At 33.7% G+C, this 13,699-nt stretch overlaps 1 protein-coding gene across 1 annotated transcript in view; it reads left to right on the top strand.

The window, feature by feature from the left end:
* si:cabz01090165.1 (uncharacterized protein LOC100333421 homolog) overlaps positions 1–13,699 on the top strand; it is a 204,671-nt gene that overhangs the window by 1,039 nt on the left and 189,933 nt on the right. The window lies entirely within an intron of this gene.

Genomic DNA, 13,699 nt, shown 5'->3' on the forward strand with positions numbered 1-13,699 from the left:
GTACTGTAATGCAACAGAGAAGAGTTTGAGGGAAATGAGCTGAATTCAGTACCACGGACAGCACCCAATACTGTTAGAGACGCGAGGGAAAGTCTTCCCAAGCCTCTGGATGTGAAATCAATATGCATTTTAATTGAGGTATTTTAAGAGCATGCATGCGATTTTATCGAAATGTGCCAGTTTAAAGTCAAATAAAGGTGAAATGAATGCTAATCAGACAACTGATAGGCATTTGTCAACGCTTTGGTCGACTTGTGTTGTGCATGAAGAGGTGCTATGAAATGTTTAATTAATCGGTCGGTCACACTGTACTTTTCCTGTCTCACACACCTAGACTAACACACAAGGAGCCAGCGAGCGAGTGAAAAAAAGAGAGAAAGCCGGGTAAAATGATTCTGAAGGTCATATTTGACAGAAATCTAACATTCTCAGGAACTATGACCCTGAACTAGCACTGCTTTGCTCTGTTGCCATGTGACAGACAGCAGTGCTGCTGTGCATCCCAATACTGCTATTCCTCTCAGCCAAAAATAGATTGGCTGGCAAGTGGAGAATCACTAGTGGTGACTGCCATTATTAGATATGAATCACAATGTGATTTCCAAAAATGAACTGATTAGACTCCATTATTGGCAGACTCATCTCACTGTGTCCAGTAATTGGTATGCCACTGTGTGCCACACCTAGTGGATGTCTAATATCATGTGGAAATGTATGCAATTACTGCCCTTTAGTGTGTCTGTTTGAGACTCAGATAACTTTCAATTTAGTCTCTGTCAGTGAACAAAACAACAAGAACAGCTAAAACCAAACACATAATTATCCAGATATTTTAAATATTTTAAATAAAATAATAAAGTAATATAAAATAAGCATATTAACTATGTTGTTCAAGTCAAAACTATTATTACATTTATTCTAACACTCTGACTGTATTCTGTTACATCAGCACAAGCACTTTTAAAGGTTGTAGGTGATAGTTTCTAATGTAGCAATATTCACTTTTCAGAGGTAGATTATAATGCTTTTAATTTACATTCATAAAAGGTTTCAATTAAACCATCCACCTACGTGTTTATCTTAGCTACATTAGCATTGTTTGAGATCAGAGAAGAAGCTCAGCTAATTCTATATTATACAGACATCCCTGCTTCACTACACTTTGTTGGACAAAAATTTGCTGGCATCTTGCTATGGCTTGCTTTAAAAATATGCTTTATTCTCATCAAGATCAGGTTGTACCAAATTGTGAATCTTTTTATGAAATTTCTAGCCTTGCAGTCTTTGCACATATTACAATAGGCATCCCTGCTTCTGGGAGCTTGGATAAATTTGAAGCTTGAAAAAAAGGTCGTCAGTGAATGTGTGCTTTCTGGTCATTTTCAATGCTGTTGTTGACATGTTTTGAGAACACAAGCTTTCTCTCTGTTTCTGTCTGTAGTCAGTCAGCTCCCTCAATATGACATGGCCACTCTGTCAGCTCTCTGGGAATTAGAGGGTGGGAGAGTCTATTACTCTGAACCTGGCAACCCTGAGGCAAAGCAAGCCCTCTCTCATGCCTCTGTTCTGCCTGGTGCCGTCCTGCAATCCTGTTTACGCAATCACCCGTATTCTTGGCCTGCTTGAGTGTGTGTGCTGCTGGGCAACTACAGGATCATGAAGTCTGTGGATTTGTTCTTTGGATGTGGGTCAATGACAGTGTGTTGATAATACACAATGACACAACTTAAAAATAATCGCACCGAATCGCTCTCCCTGGCGCCCAGATTTTCTCTTAACATCCCTTGTCCTGCCAAACAAATGAAGAGTTTGGTTCCAAAACGCTATAAATCCATATTGATTAATTTAAGTAAAAATGTGTTTTCTTTACCAAGAAAGTGGCTAGATGAAAACCACTATTTTCTGTTTCAAACTTTCACGTAGCATCTTTAGGTTATAATAACATTAAAATATAAATCCAGATTTCAATTTTCAGAGATTTATTTTAAAAACGGATTATTTTTTTCCCCCAAAATGCAATAAATCCATCAGGGCTCTATGCTTACTTTTCTTTTTAGGAGCAATTGTGCTTCCAACTTGAAAAAATTTAGGTGACCAGTCAAAATTTTAAGAGCACTTTCTAATTAAATAATCAAAAAATCTGATCAAAAATTAGCCTTCCCATTATGAGGTGATATTTGACTCCTTAAAGTGAATTAGAGGGGAATTTTGTTTTTACCTTTGTAATGGCATTTTTTAACTTTATTAAAAGTATGTCATTTTTTTATGTCAATTTTTTTAAATATATTTTATAAGCATTTTTTTAAATTTCCAATTAAAACCACAGAATAAGAATAAGTTACCAATCAAATGAAATCAGTATTAACAAAATTAAGTTGTACTGCAGAGGTGGCACAGAAGAACACAAAAGTGGCTTGTAGGTGTATTTGCATATGTTTAATGAGGCTCAGAGGTGGCATGCATGCAATCAAATTCATAAATTCATGTTGAGATTAATGTTTTAAGTATAAAATTTTGAATATAGAAATATTAAATGATTTAAATAACTGAAAAGAAGATACTTTAAAAATTAAACTAAAACTGCCAGTAGGTGGCGATTTTAATTACTGAATCATATAATTCATTTGATTCCTTGGAACAGCTGATTCATTCAGGAATAAAGCAAGTGACTGTCTTTATGAATGGGTAATTGATTCATTGACTCACTAGATCCATTTAAAAATGCACAGAGGCAGAGTGTTATAGTCAGACAATGTTAGTCACTTAATATTAACTTCTTGTTTATATAACTGTTGTATTAAATCAGTAGCCTATCTCATTTACAAACACCCTTAAAAATCATTAAAAGCTGTCACTCATCTTAGTTCATCACAATCTCACAAAGTTCCATTATCATCATTATTTACACTCTCTCTACACTTTTTTATGAAGGGATTCGTCAGATATGTCTGTGATACATTACTCAGCGTTGAAAACTAGGATGCAGGGTGTATTCAAAGCGCCACCTTTACTGTGTACAATGCGTGAAATGGTGCACTGTGATTGGCTGAGCGGATGTATTGCATTTTGCAGAGAAGGGACACTGGCATTTGTAGCGGTTTGGAAAGCTATACACGGCGGAATAACACAGCGGATATCGCATTTTGCGTAAAATTAAAAACTGCCTTTTCAATACTGACCAGATACAATACTGATTTTGGCAGGAACCAAACTCTTCAAATGCACCATGAGAGTTACTTCACTTACACTAGTCTGATCAACTTTCATAACAGCATTCTTCTGTTTGGCTTTATTGTTCATTGACAACACTGTTATAGTCAGCAACAATCTCGCTCAATTCTTTCATCTCTAACTTTTCCTGAAGTGCAAGGATGTTAATCATGGTGTTCAGACCACACTTGCCATTATTTGATCCTTTGATCATAGTTCTCTGCTAATCTTGCATCATTTGGATGTTATTTCCATCCCCTCCCACCAAAGAACAGATGTATGTCAGCTAGAATGATGCTGATTGTTGCTGTTAACTCATTCGGCAATAAACTGGCTTTATATAATTTTTATTTTTCCTCTTTTATTATATATATATATATATATATATATATATATATATAAATATTTTACATTTTATAATTATATTATTATGATATTATAATATAAATTAGATGATTTGTATTATAACAACATAATTATTAACTAAATTAAATTTACGTTTGCTCAATTATGCAAGCAGCTTAAAATACATGATTAAAAGCAATTCGTCCTACCCAGACTAATTGGAAATATGTGCCTCTACCAACAGCAGAACTTTTATTTCTTTTCACACACAGTATGATTTACAGGGCCACAGTTTCAATTAAGAAAGCCTACTTTTTGCTAAATTACTTGCAAAATATTATGTTTTGACTTCAAAACAATTCTAACACGCTGCAAGATTTGAAAATGGACCCTTTTGAATGTTAGCGTTACATATACAGCTTCATATTTACAGGTTTTCTAATGCAGTAGGTTTGCTCGGTAGCTCACCTGATATGGCATTGCACTTGTGAGGTAAAGAGCTCTGGTACAAATCCTGTGAAACTACAGCTCAACAAAACAGCTCAAACCTGTGTATAAGGAAGTTAAAATAGCATGGTTGCATCACTGAATGTGTTTTTTATATCACTTTTGCATTTATTTACACGCTATATGTGTAATAACATGGTGCATTAATATTTTTGTGACACTCTAATATTTGAATTCTGAATCACCACAATGTACCTAAAGCAACATAATAAAAATGCAGCAATGTGTGCCTGTACTGACGTGATAAAAACGTGGCCATGATCACATATTGAACACCCGTTTAAGCACCACTCACTAGACATTTCACTTTAGAAGCTACCACGATGCATCCAGTAAGGTGCGTAATATTGGTGTTGCAGAAATGTTGCCACAGTCACGTATTTCTAATAAGTCTGGGTTAAATTTGTCACAGAGCCAACAATATTCATAGTATTAGGGATGTGAAGTGTTTAAGTTCTATCAGAAAAGGTGTCTTCAGCTGCTTCTTGACAGTTGTGAAAGTTGAAAACTCATTTCCCCATGAGGAGAAGAGGGAGTGAAGGTTCTGGAAAGTGACTTTGTGCCTCATAAAAGTGTGTTTCTTTAAGCAAGACATGTATTAGTCAGTAAATGATCTTCGCAGAGCATGCATGCATGAAAATTTACATGTGAATGTTCAAAAGCAGCTGCATTTCAGCTACTGATGCAGAAAGAATGGCACTGTTACATTTTGTACTGAAGTAATAATGGTTCTTTTTGGCATCCCTGCTATCATATAAAAGGTTTCTGGGCGTACAGTGAAATGTGCTACTTACAATCCATCCATCCATTCATTCTCTTCTGCTTTAACGTCTTGTTCTTAATCCACAATGTACCTCTCGTCTTGCATTTACTCTGCCTGGGGGAGGTTTCCCTCCTGTCCTTGTGCTCTTTCTTCTGCTGATCATTTTTTCATGCAGCTGCAGTGTAAACATTGCTCTCTCTTACTCAGCACTCTGGAAGAGGGTCCGGGAATGGTGAGCACTAATAGCTAATGCCTGTGGGTGGAACACATACTGTGTGTAATGCCAGTGCATCGCAAGGCATGGCAGAGGAAAGGGTGCTTGTCTTTGAATGTCTACTCAGCTAAACACCAGCCAATTATCTCAATCACTGTTGTGTGAACAGTACACAGGGTTGGGTGTTGGCAAGGAGGTAAAAATAGACCCCTTGTAAACTTCTAACAATCGAGCATGTGTAAACGGGGTGGAAACTTTCATGTTTTGTGCATTTAAACATCTGTTTAAACTGTAAAGGAGATGAGAACAGTGAGGGAAACACTGTACAAACTCCTTTTAAGTCTTTCTTAGTATTTTTGTCACCTTCCATAAAATATTTAAACAGTATTAAATCATGATACATTTACTTAAAAAGCAAAACAAAATTGTTCTTGCCCCATTGGCAGATTTTTTTCTTGTATTTTGAAAAATAAATAAATAAATAAAATAAATAAATAAAAATATTTCAGAAAACAAGACTTGATATTTTTTTTTTAGTCATTTTATCATTTTGCTTCTCAAGTAACTGCATCTTGATTCAAGAATATTTGGATATTTATACTAGAAAACAAGTCAAAAATACTTAATTAATTAATTTATTTATTTATTTATTTTTGCAGTTTTAAGGATTTTTCGGTATATGAATGATTGTGATGTTTAAAGCATTATAGGATGGCATAATAATATATTTCATTAACTGACATAATAGGACAACAACTGGCATAACACACATAGTAACCTCTTTGAAGTACTACAATCTGATGTGGATTTTTTCTCTCAGAAATTGCTAGTACACTTCACTAGTAATTCAAATAATTACAAAGAATTAGTATTGCATTGCATTATTCTTGTTATGCGTACTCCAATAATCAAAGTTCAAAAAATTGTATAAATGGTAAAATGCTGAATTAAAGTCTTGCAAATTTACATTTCTATGGGCAATGGATTTTTTCAACCATATTTTACAGTAAACTTACATGTATATTACAATTAACTAATTTTTCCACCAAATGGCAATGCAACCGATTACTATACGGTTGTTTGTTTTACTTATTATTATTTTCTAACATTCTTTTCCATTACAAAATATTACAGACATATTTACAGTGCAGGTTTGAGAAAGTGTGCATGTCTTTGCTTCTTTTCTTCTCCCAGTATTAGTAGCTTTATGTGAGTTTTACCACTGTCTGTTCGCCTCTGTGATCTGAAAACATAAAGCAAAAACTTGTATGGATTGCCCACGCACTAACAAGATATCCTCATTTAGCTCTTTTATTAAAATATAATGACATGTTTAAAGTTAATGTTCTGAAATCTTCATACAGAGGAGAAGCACGCAAAAATACATGAATATCATTATAAGTGTTACTGCATGACTGGACATGATTGGTTCTTTCACAGAAATATGTACTTACCAGCACAGTTCGCTGTGTATTTAATAATGCAGTGAATATTTCATCATGTCTGTATTATTCATATATCACATTGAGTTAATACAGAAAACAATGCATTTATGGGACGATAGTAGTAAACAAGAAAATGAAAGGTCAAACTTCCCATGCAATGCAAAACAAAAGTGACACAAGCCTAATGGAATATATCTGTTCTCACTCCCGAACATCTCATTTTACCTGGTGCATCAGTGAATTGGTTGTATCTAGTTATGCTCAGTGCTTATATACATAATTTCTGCACCTCTTGTTGACATGAATCATGGTTGAAAAATAATGGTGATGTACTTGGCCTGATTGTTGACGACAGAGAGACGTTTATTAATGCATCCTGCTACAGTAAGTGCGGTTGTGTGATAGACAGGTCTATTTTCGGAGACAGTGTGAATCCATCCTCTCACAGATCTGTACGGTCCATCAAGACAGTGTTTGCTATAAGCTACTTCAGAAGATGGCAAATAAGCATTATAGTGTAGGATTACAGCAATTAGGATCAGGTTACATTACGCTAGCTACAATGGAAGATGTATCAAATTAATAATCATAAAATTAATTCAAAGTAAACCTGTCTTTATTCTATCAATTACATGCATTAACTTTATTTGACTGTCTATTTATTTATAGTGTATCTGAGGAAAAACAAGGTGCAACTTAAAATTATGTTCTGTTAAAAATAGATATATAAATTAATCAATCCATTATGTGAACACTGTTAAAACAAACAAACAAACAAACAAAACTGTCTTAGATATGAAGGTATTTTCTACTGTTTGCTATGAACTCAGATTCCGCCAAACACCATGTGCCTCGACAGCCTCTTCCCACAGGAAGATTTGCTGTAAATAGCTGGTCAGTCTTCTTCTCAACATTTGATTACCTCACTTCCTGTGTCAGTGCGGGAACAGGTCCAATGGCTAATGGTTTGTTAAGCGCTGCCTTTCTTGGGCCCCCTTTACCTGTGACCCAAACACTGCATAAAAGCTGCTCTCGACCAGTTTCAGTTACCTTTTTTATAATGTATGTCTCCTCCATACAGCATAAAGCAGTTTATTTCATCTGCATTTGCAATAGTCTATCAGATGTGACTCATATTTACAAATTCATAATCATTAAGCAGGGAAAGCTGTTGAGAAATGAGCAGAAAGCATGGGCTTTATTTAAATGATGATGCAGGATACAAAAAAAAAAAAAAAAAAGCTTGTGCAGTGATAACTGACTAGACTATGTGGTGACTATGACAACAGCCATATTCATGATGATGATGTTTAGGTTATATGCAGACTACCATGAAATGTTTTTGTGCTATTATAAGTCAGAAAGGCTTTAGTTGGATCATTTTTTGAAAAAGAGCCTGAGAAAAGACAATTACTTGATTTCAATCTTAAGTCTACACTCCATACCATTACAGAATAAACCATTAAATATAAGTTACTAGTAAGCCTTAAAGGTATACTTCACCCAATATTAAAAATTCTGTCAGCATTTAGTCACCCCTTACGTTCCAAACCCATATAAATTTTCCATTTTCTGTTAAACATACAATGTTTTGAAGAATGTTGGTAACCAAACCATTGTTGGTCCCCTTTGACTTCCATAGTATAAAAAAAAAAGAAAAAAAAAAGGTTGATGGTGACCAGAAACTGTTTGATTACCAACATTCTTCAAAATATCTTATTTTCTGTTCAGCAGAAGAAAGAAACTCCTACAATTCTGTAACAACTTAAGAGTCAATAAATAATGACAATTTTCAATTTTGAGTGAACTATCCCTTTAAGAATGAAGAAATGTACAGCTGGCTTTTTATGTTGAACATGAAGTTGGTTTGTAAAATAAATACAGATCCTGCAAAGTATGCCAAGTATTGAAAACAGATTTACATGAGAATGAGACGCTGTTAGCCTGGATGATTTGTCTGGCTGCTTTACAACCATTTGATTATTAAAGCAATTACGCAACACAGATGGTTGTTAGGTGAGATCATTTGTATTTGGACATGTGCAGTTAAGGATCAACAAATTAAAAATGCATCGATGAGGGCTTTCCTTTACAGATTTCTTACTTATTCATTGTTTGTTTGTGCACATGTGTCAAATAGACTGGTATTGTTTCAGCTCATTACAAGAAGTTAATAGCATGCTGCTTATGGCTTCATTGCTCTTCAAGTCTCTCTGGCAAAGGTGAAAGTGTCTTTTCAACGCTGGATGAGTTAATGGACCTACTTAACCTGGTCATAACCTGCACAGAGGATGACATTCCCATAGTGCACATGCAGAGTTACTGGTTTAAGGCTTTCTTTGACCATCTCCATTTGTCATCAAACTGAAATCAATGCAATAGTCACAGCATCTGTATTAAAAAAAATAGTTCAATCTAAAATAAATAAATTAATTAATTATAATGTACGCACTCCCAGGCCATCCAAATATAGCTGACTTTTTCAGAACAGTAAATACATTTTTTTTTGTTTGTTTGTTTGTTTGTTTTTTTTTAGCTGAAACCATGATCCTTTCATCCATGATTCATAAGGCAAGTCAATGGCTACCTGCACTTGAGGGTCAAAAAAGCACATCAGGCAACACAAAATTAAATGTCTCATCCACACTGAAATGACGGAAAATGCTAAAATCATCTTACTATGCATGCATAAAATGTAATAAAAGCTCACTGAGATGATACCGAAAGACCAGGTAAAATAATATTGCATGTCTATTTACAATAAGTGCAAATAGCCCGCATTGTTGGCAGAGGCTGTTTACACTAACTCTGCCCACCGATGTGTGATTGGGCTAGTCTACACTACAAAAGATGATAGTCTGTCAACAGTTCAAGGGGCACAGATAATAAAATGTGTGACATAGTAATTTTTTACACAATTGCCCTGTGTTCAAATCTGCCTTTTGCCCAACCTTTTTTCCCCTCCATTTTCAAATCTCATATCACATTATAAAGGCATTTATTTTCAAAAAAAAAAAAAAAAATTAAGGAAATCTAATCTAATAAATAATCTAATTGCTATTTACACTGTAAATAGCTTCTATCACTATTTACACTTTGGCAGTGCCACTGCCAAATAATGTAATCATGCTATTCTTCTGACACAACCATTTTATTAGCAAAATATCTTAAAAATATGAAAATATCTAAAATGCAGCTGTCATCATGTTTTACCACAGTGCAGCAATTGCAAGTAAATTTCTGTCATCTTTGCTAAAAGTGAATAGCACATAACAGGACATAACGGTATAAACATAGATATCTGTTAGCACTTATTGTCTTTTTGTACTTTTGTCTTGTTATCCAGTTGGTAGATTTGTGTATTTATTTATTTATTTTTTCCTTTTGTCTAGTACATCTAACAACTGTTTTGGCATTAAAAATGTGATGTACTAAAGTTTACTGGTATTTACGCTATTATTTACTGCTATTGACTGATTGATTGACAGTGTTATATATATGTATATATCCACTTGTGAGAACATCTTAAAAATTCACAAGACAAAAACACTGTCACACTATGGAAAATACATAAAGAACATAAAGAACATAAAGAAAAAAGATGTGCTTTTAAATACATTTGGATTAGTGTAGATGTGGCCTTTTCACTTTTGGTAGATTTTTACTGTCATTATTTGAAAGAACTGTACTTAAAGAAATATGATTTCTAGTTTGCGCAAATGAATAACATATTCATACAGTCATTATAGAAATTGCATCGCCTCTTATTTATTAGAGGAGAGTAAATGCAATTGCTTACGCTAGTGCTCATCCATGACTGACTTCCTATTCTGAGCATGTAGTGAATAGCTATTGCATTAACAGAATTCATTTTTCCCAGCTGGGCGGTTTAAATATTATATTGTGCTTCGCTTTCAAGCTATCATTGTCATTATTTATGACTTCATATTTCTTCTTTTCACATTAGATCATCCACATTCAGAGAAGCAGGAACTCTTTTATTACTAATACAATGTCCTGACATGACTTCAGACTTTACAAAAGAAAGATTTCCCACAACATTTCATAAGTCATACGAGTCAGCAAGTAGTGAAATCTCTTGTAAGCGGATTGGTCTTGGCAAATGTTTAGCGTCTGCCATGGACTTCTCTGTTATAGACCTAATGAACTCTGGCAACAGAGTAAATCAGTAAAAATCCTGACAGACGCTGCTGTAGGGAATACCACTAATTCTGTTTAGACATTAGTATCAAGGTCAACCGAACCAAGTCCCTTTCAGTTTAGTTAGACGGGCTGTTTAGTTACACACATTTTCCAGTCTGAACACACAGATGCACATATTTTTTTTCCCCCTTACCACCTGTCGACTTGTTTATCATGTTAAACTAAATTACTGATGGAAATGCTAGTCAACAAAGGATTTATTTATTTATTTATTTTTTTTAAATTTGAGCTCCATGATATTTCATGTCAATAATAAGTAATACTACTACTACCACCTCTACTACTACTAGGGACACATATTCAATATTATTTAGTATTTCAGTATTAATTTTAGTATTACCTTAATGTTTAATTATTATTAAATTTTAATAATAATAATAATAATAATAATAGTGATAATTAGATCTGCACATTAATGTTTAAGTTCACATAAAAAGTTTTATTATGTTTTCAAGTTGATTTTTTTTTTTTTTTTTTAAGTTTTATATGTTTTGAATGGATAAATGTTTATTTTATTTTATTGTTAAAAAAGAGCATTTGGTTAAAATTTGGTCATAATTTAGTCATTCTGCACATTTTATAAACAATTATTTGTAACTTCAGATTATTAACATAGTATAATTGACTAAAATGGTTGAGACTGTGTGACTTGACCAAATGCTGAGAATGCTGAGCAACCACTTTAAAAAATGCAAAGCCCCAAAGGTTCCCTCAAATCTAGAAAAAGACACTCATATACTATTTAGCTAGTGACAGGAGAGACTAATGGAGCTCTCTTTCCTATTCTGTGATGGCACTCCAGTCCCTCACTGCAAATAACATTGCTGCCTGCGACTTTCTTTCTTAAAGGAACAGTTCACCCATAAATGTACATGTATATAATCATCTCTAGAAACCTCATGACATACTGCTCCAAGAACCAAAAACAACATAAAAACCCTGTAAAACTAGTCTATACTACTTGCACACTATATTCCAGGTCTTCTGAAGTCATATGTTTTGATAGAAGCGCTAAAGGAAAAATCATATGACTTTGAATATCCCTTAAAAAAAAGAAGAAGAAGAAGAAGAAGAAGAAGAAGAAGAAGAAGAAGAAGAAGAAGAAGTGTCCTTAATTGTACTGAATGTGCACTTGTTGTGTACTTCAACTTCAGCTGTACTAACAGATAATATTAATGAATTAAAAGGCTACTTAAGGGAATAGACTTTAATGAGTACGTTTCATAACACATTTAAGTAGACTTCTAAAAAGTGCACTCTGTAAATAATGTCAAAATTAAGTTTTGCTTTAATGTAGATTTTAAAGCATATTTAAATAACCTTTCATGGTTTTGTCAAGAGTTACACTTATTTTTGTGCTGACTAACATAAAGCACATGCTGGATTATATTTTTAACTATAGCTATTATTGTACATTTAAAGCTTCAGATGTTTCAAATGTACTAAATTGCAACTTTATCATTACAAATGTGTAATTACAAATATATTCTGGTTCAATACAGTTAGGGTATATTAAAAACACTCTCATTTTCTCCCCCAACTTCAAAATTGTCCTACTATACATCGTTGCAGACGTACCGACCCAGTATTTACAAAGTGAACATGCAACGAAGGTCAAACGCCCTTTGCAAAAAAAGTTTTTTGACCTACCCTAACTGTATTGACCCAGATTACAAAGTACCCCTGTGCTAGACAAGACAAATATTTGAGGTTAAAAAAGTATAAATATAATGTTTTGTTGTTTTCTTAGAAAATGGCCAATCATTTCACTAGATAAGACCCTTATTCCGCGGCTGGGATAATTTAGAGACATTTGAAGCTGCATTTAAACTGCATTTTGGAAGTTCAAACTCAGGTATCATAGAAGTCCACTATATGGAGATAATTTCTGCAATGTTTTCCTCAAAAAACATAATTTCTTTACAACTGAAGAAAGAAAGACATGAGCATCTTGAATGACAATGGGGTGAATATCTTATCTGTACATTTTTGTTTTGGAAGTGAACTACTCCTTTAATTGTAATTGTGTCTGAAAACATTACATTCAGTTCAGACTTAACTATTATTTCTATTTAAAATTATAACTATTATTTGTAGTAAGTACCCTTTTGCTTAAGTGTACTTCTTTTTAACAAGGAATATGTTAGTAATGTGAACTTTTGTCAAAATGAAAAGAAAAATCTCTCTTTGTATCACAGAATTGGAACAAAATGAGGCCATTTTCATTTTTCCAGGTGATCTTTTCCTTTAATCTTACATTTGTGCTTCGCTCTGCACAGACATGCACTGATCACAGATCTTCACATGTCTCTGTCCTTGCAAAAGTCTGGAAACTTCTGAAAGAGCAGATTAGAGCAGCAACTTTCACTTCTTTGAACTTCATTGTCTTGTCTTCATCTTTATTAAAGCGCATGCAGTTCATTTAGTCAGTATAGCTTAACACATAAAATCACTTTTAATCAAGCCAAGTCATTATAGAGTTATTAAACTTTGAATGCACCCCCCAGTAAATTATAACTGCTTTCATTATCTTCTATATCAATTTGTGCCTTCTGCTAATATCTGTGAATAATTTTAACACCCCACAAAATGACCGTCCTGAGTGATATTCTCAAGTAATTAACTGTGACTTTTAACGGCCTCCTTAGTCTCATCAAACGTCTTAAGATTCCTCTCAGTAGTGTAATGCTCACACTGTGTGATTGCATTTACTTTACATTAATACAATTACAACACTAATGTTTTAATATCTTCACTTGCAAACCTTCAAGCTTTTATTTTGGCTGAAATGTTTCTGACAACAGGTTTACAAATGTTTTTTATTACAAATCTACTGAAAACCTGCAATCATCTGTCTACAAAATTATGCAGATTATGAAAATAAAGCATAATTGGTGCACTTTGCATTCACAAATACACATAAATTCACACAGCAGGTATCAGTACATCAATACTGCAGAGAATGAGCAATGAAACTGTTTCAAATATTTC

This window comes from Labeo rohita, chromosome 18 (assembly GCF_022985175.1).
Source record: "Labeo rohita strain BAU-BD-2019 chromosome 18, IGBB_LRoh.1.0, whole genome shotgun sequence".
In the NCBI taxonomy this organism is placed as follows: Eukaryota; Metazoa; Chordata; class Actinopteri; order Cypriniformes; family Cyprinidae; genus Labeo; species Labeo rohita.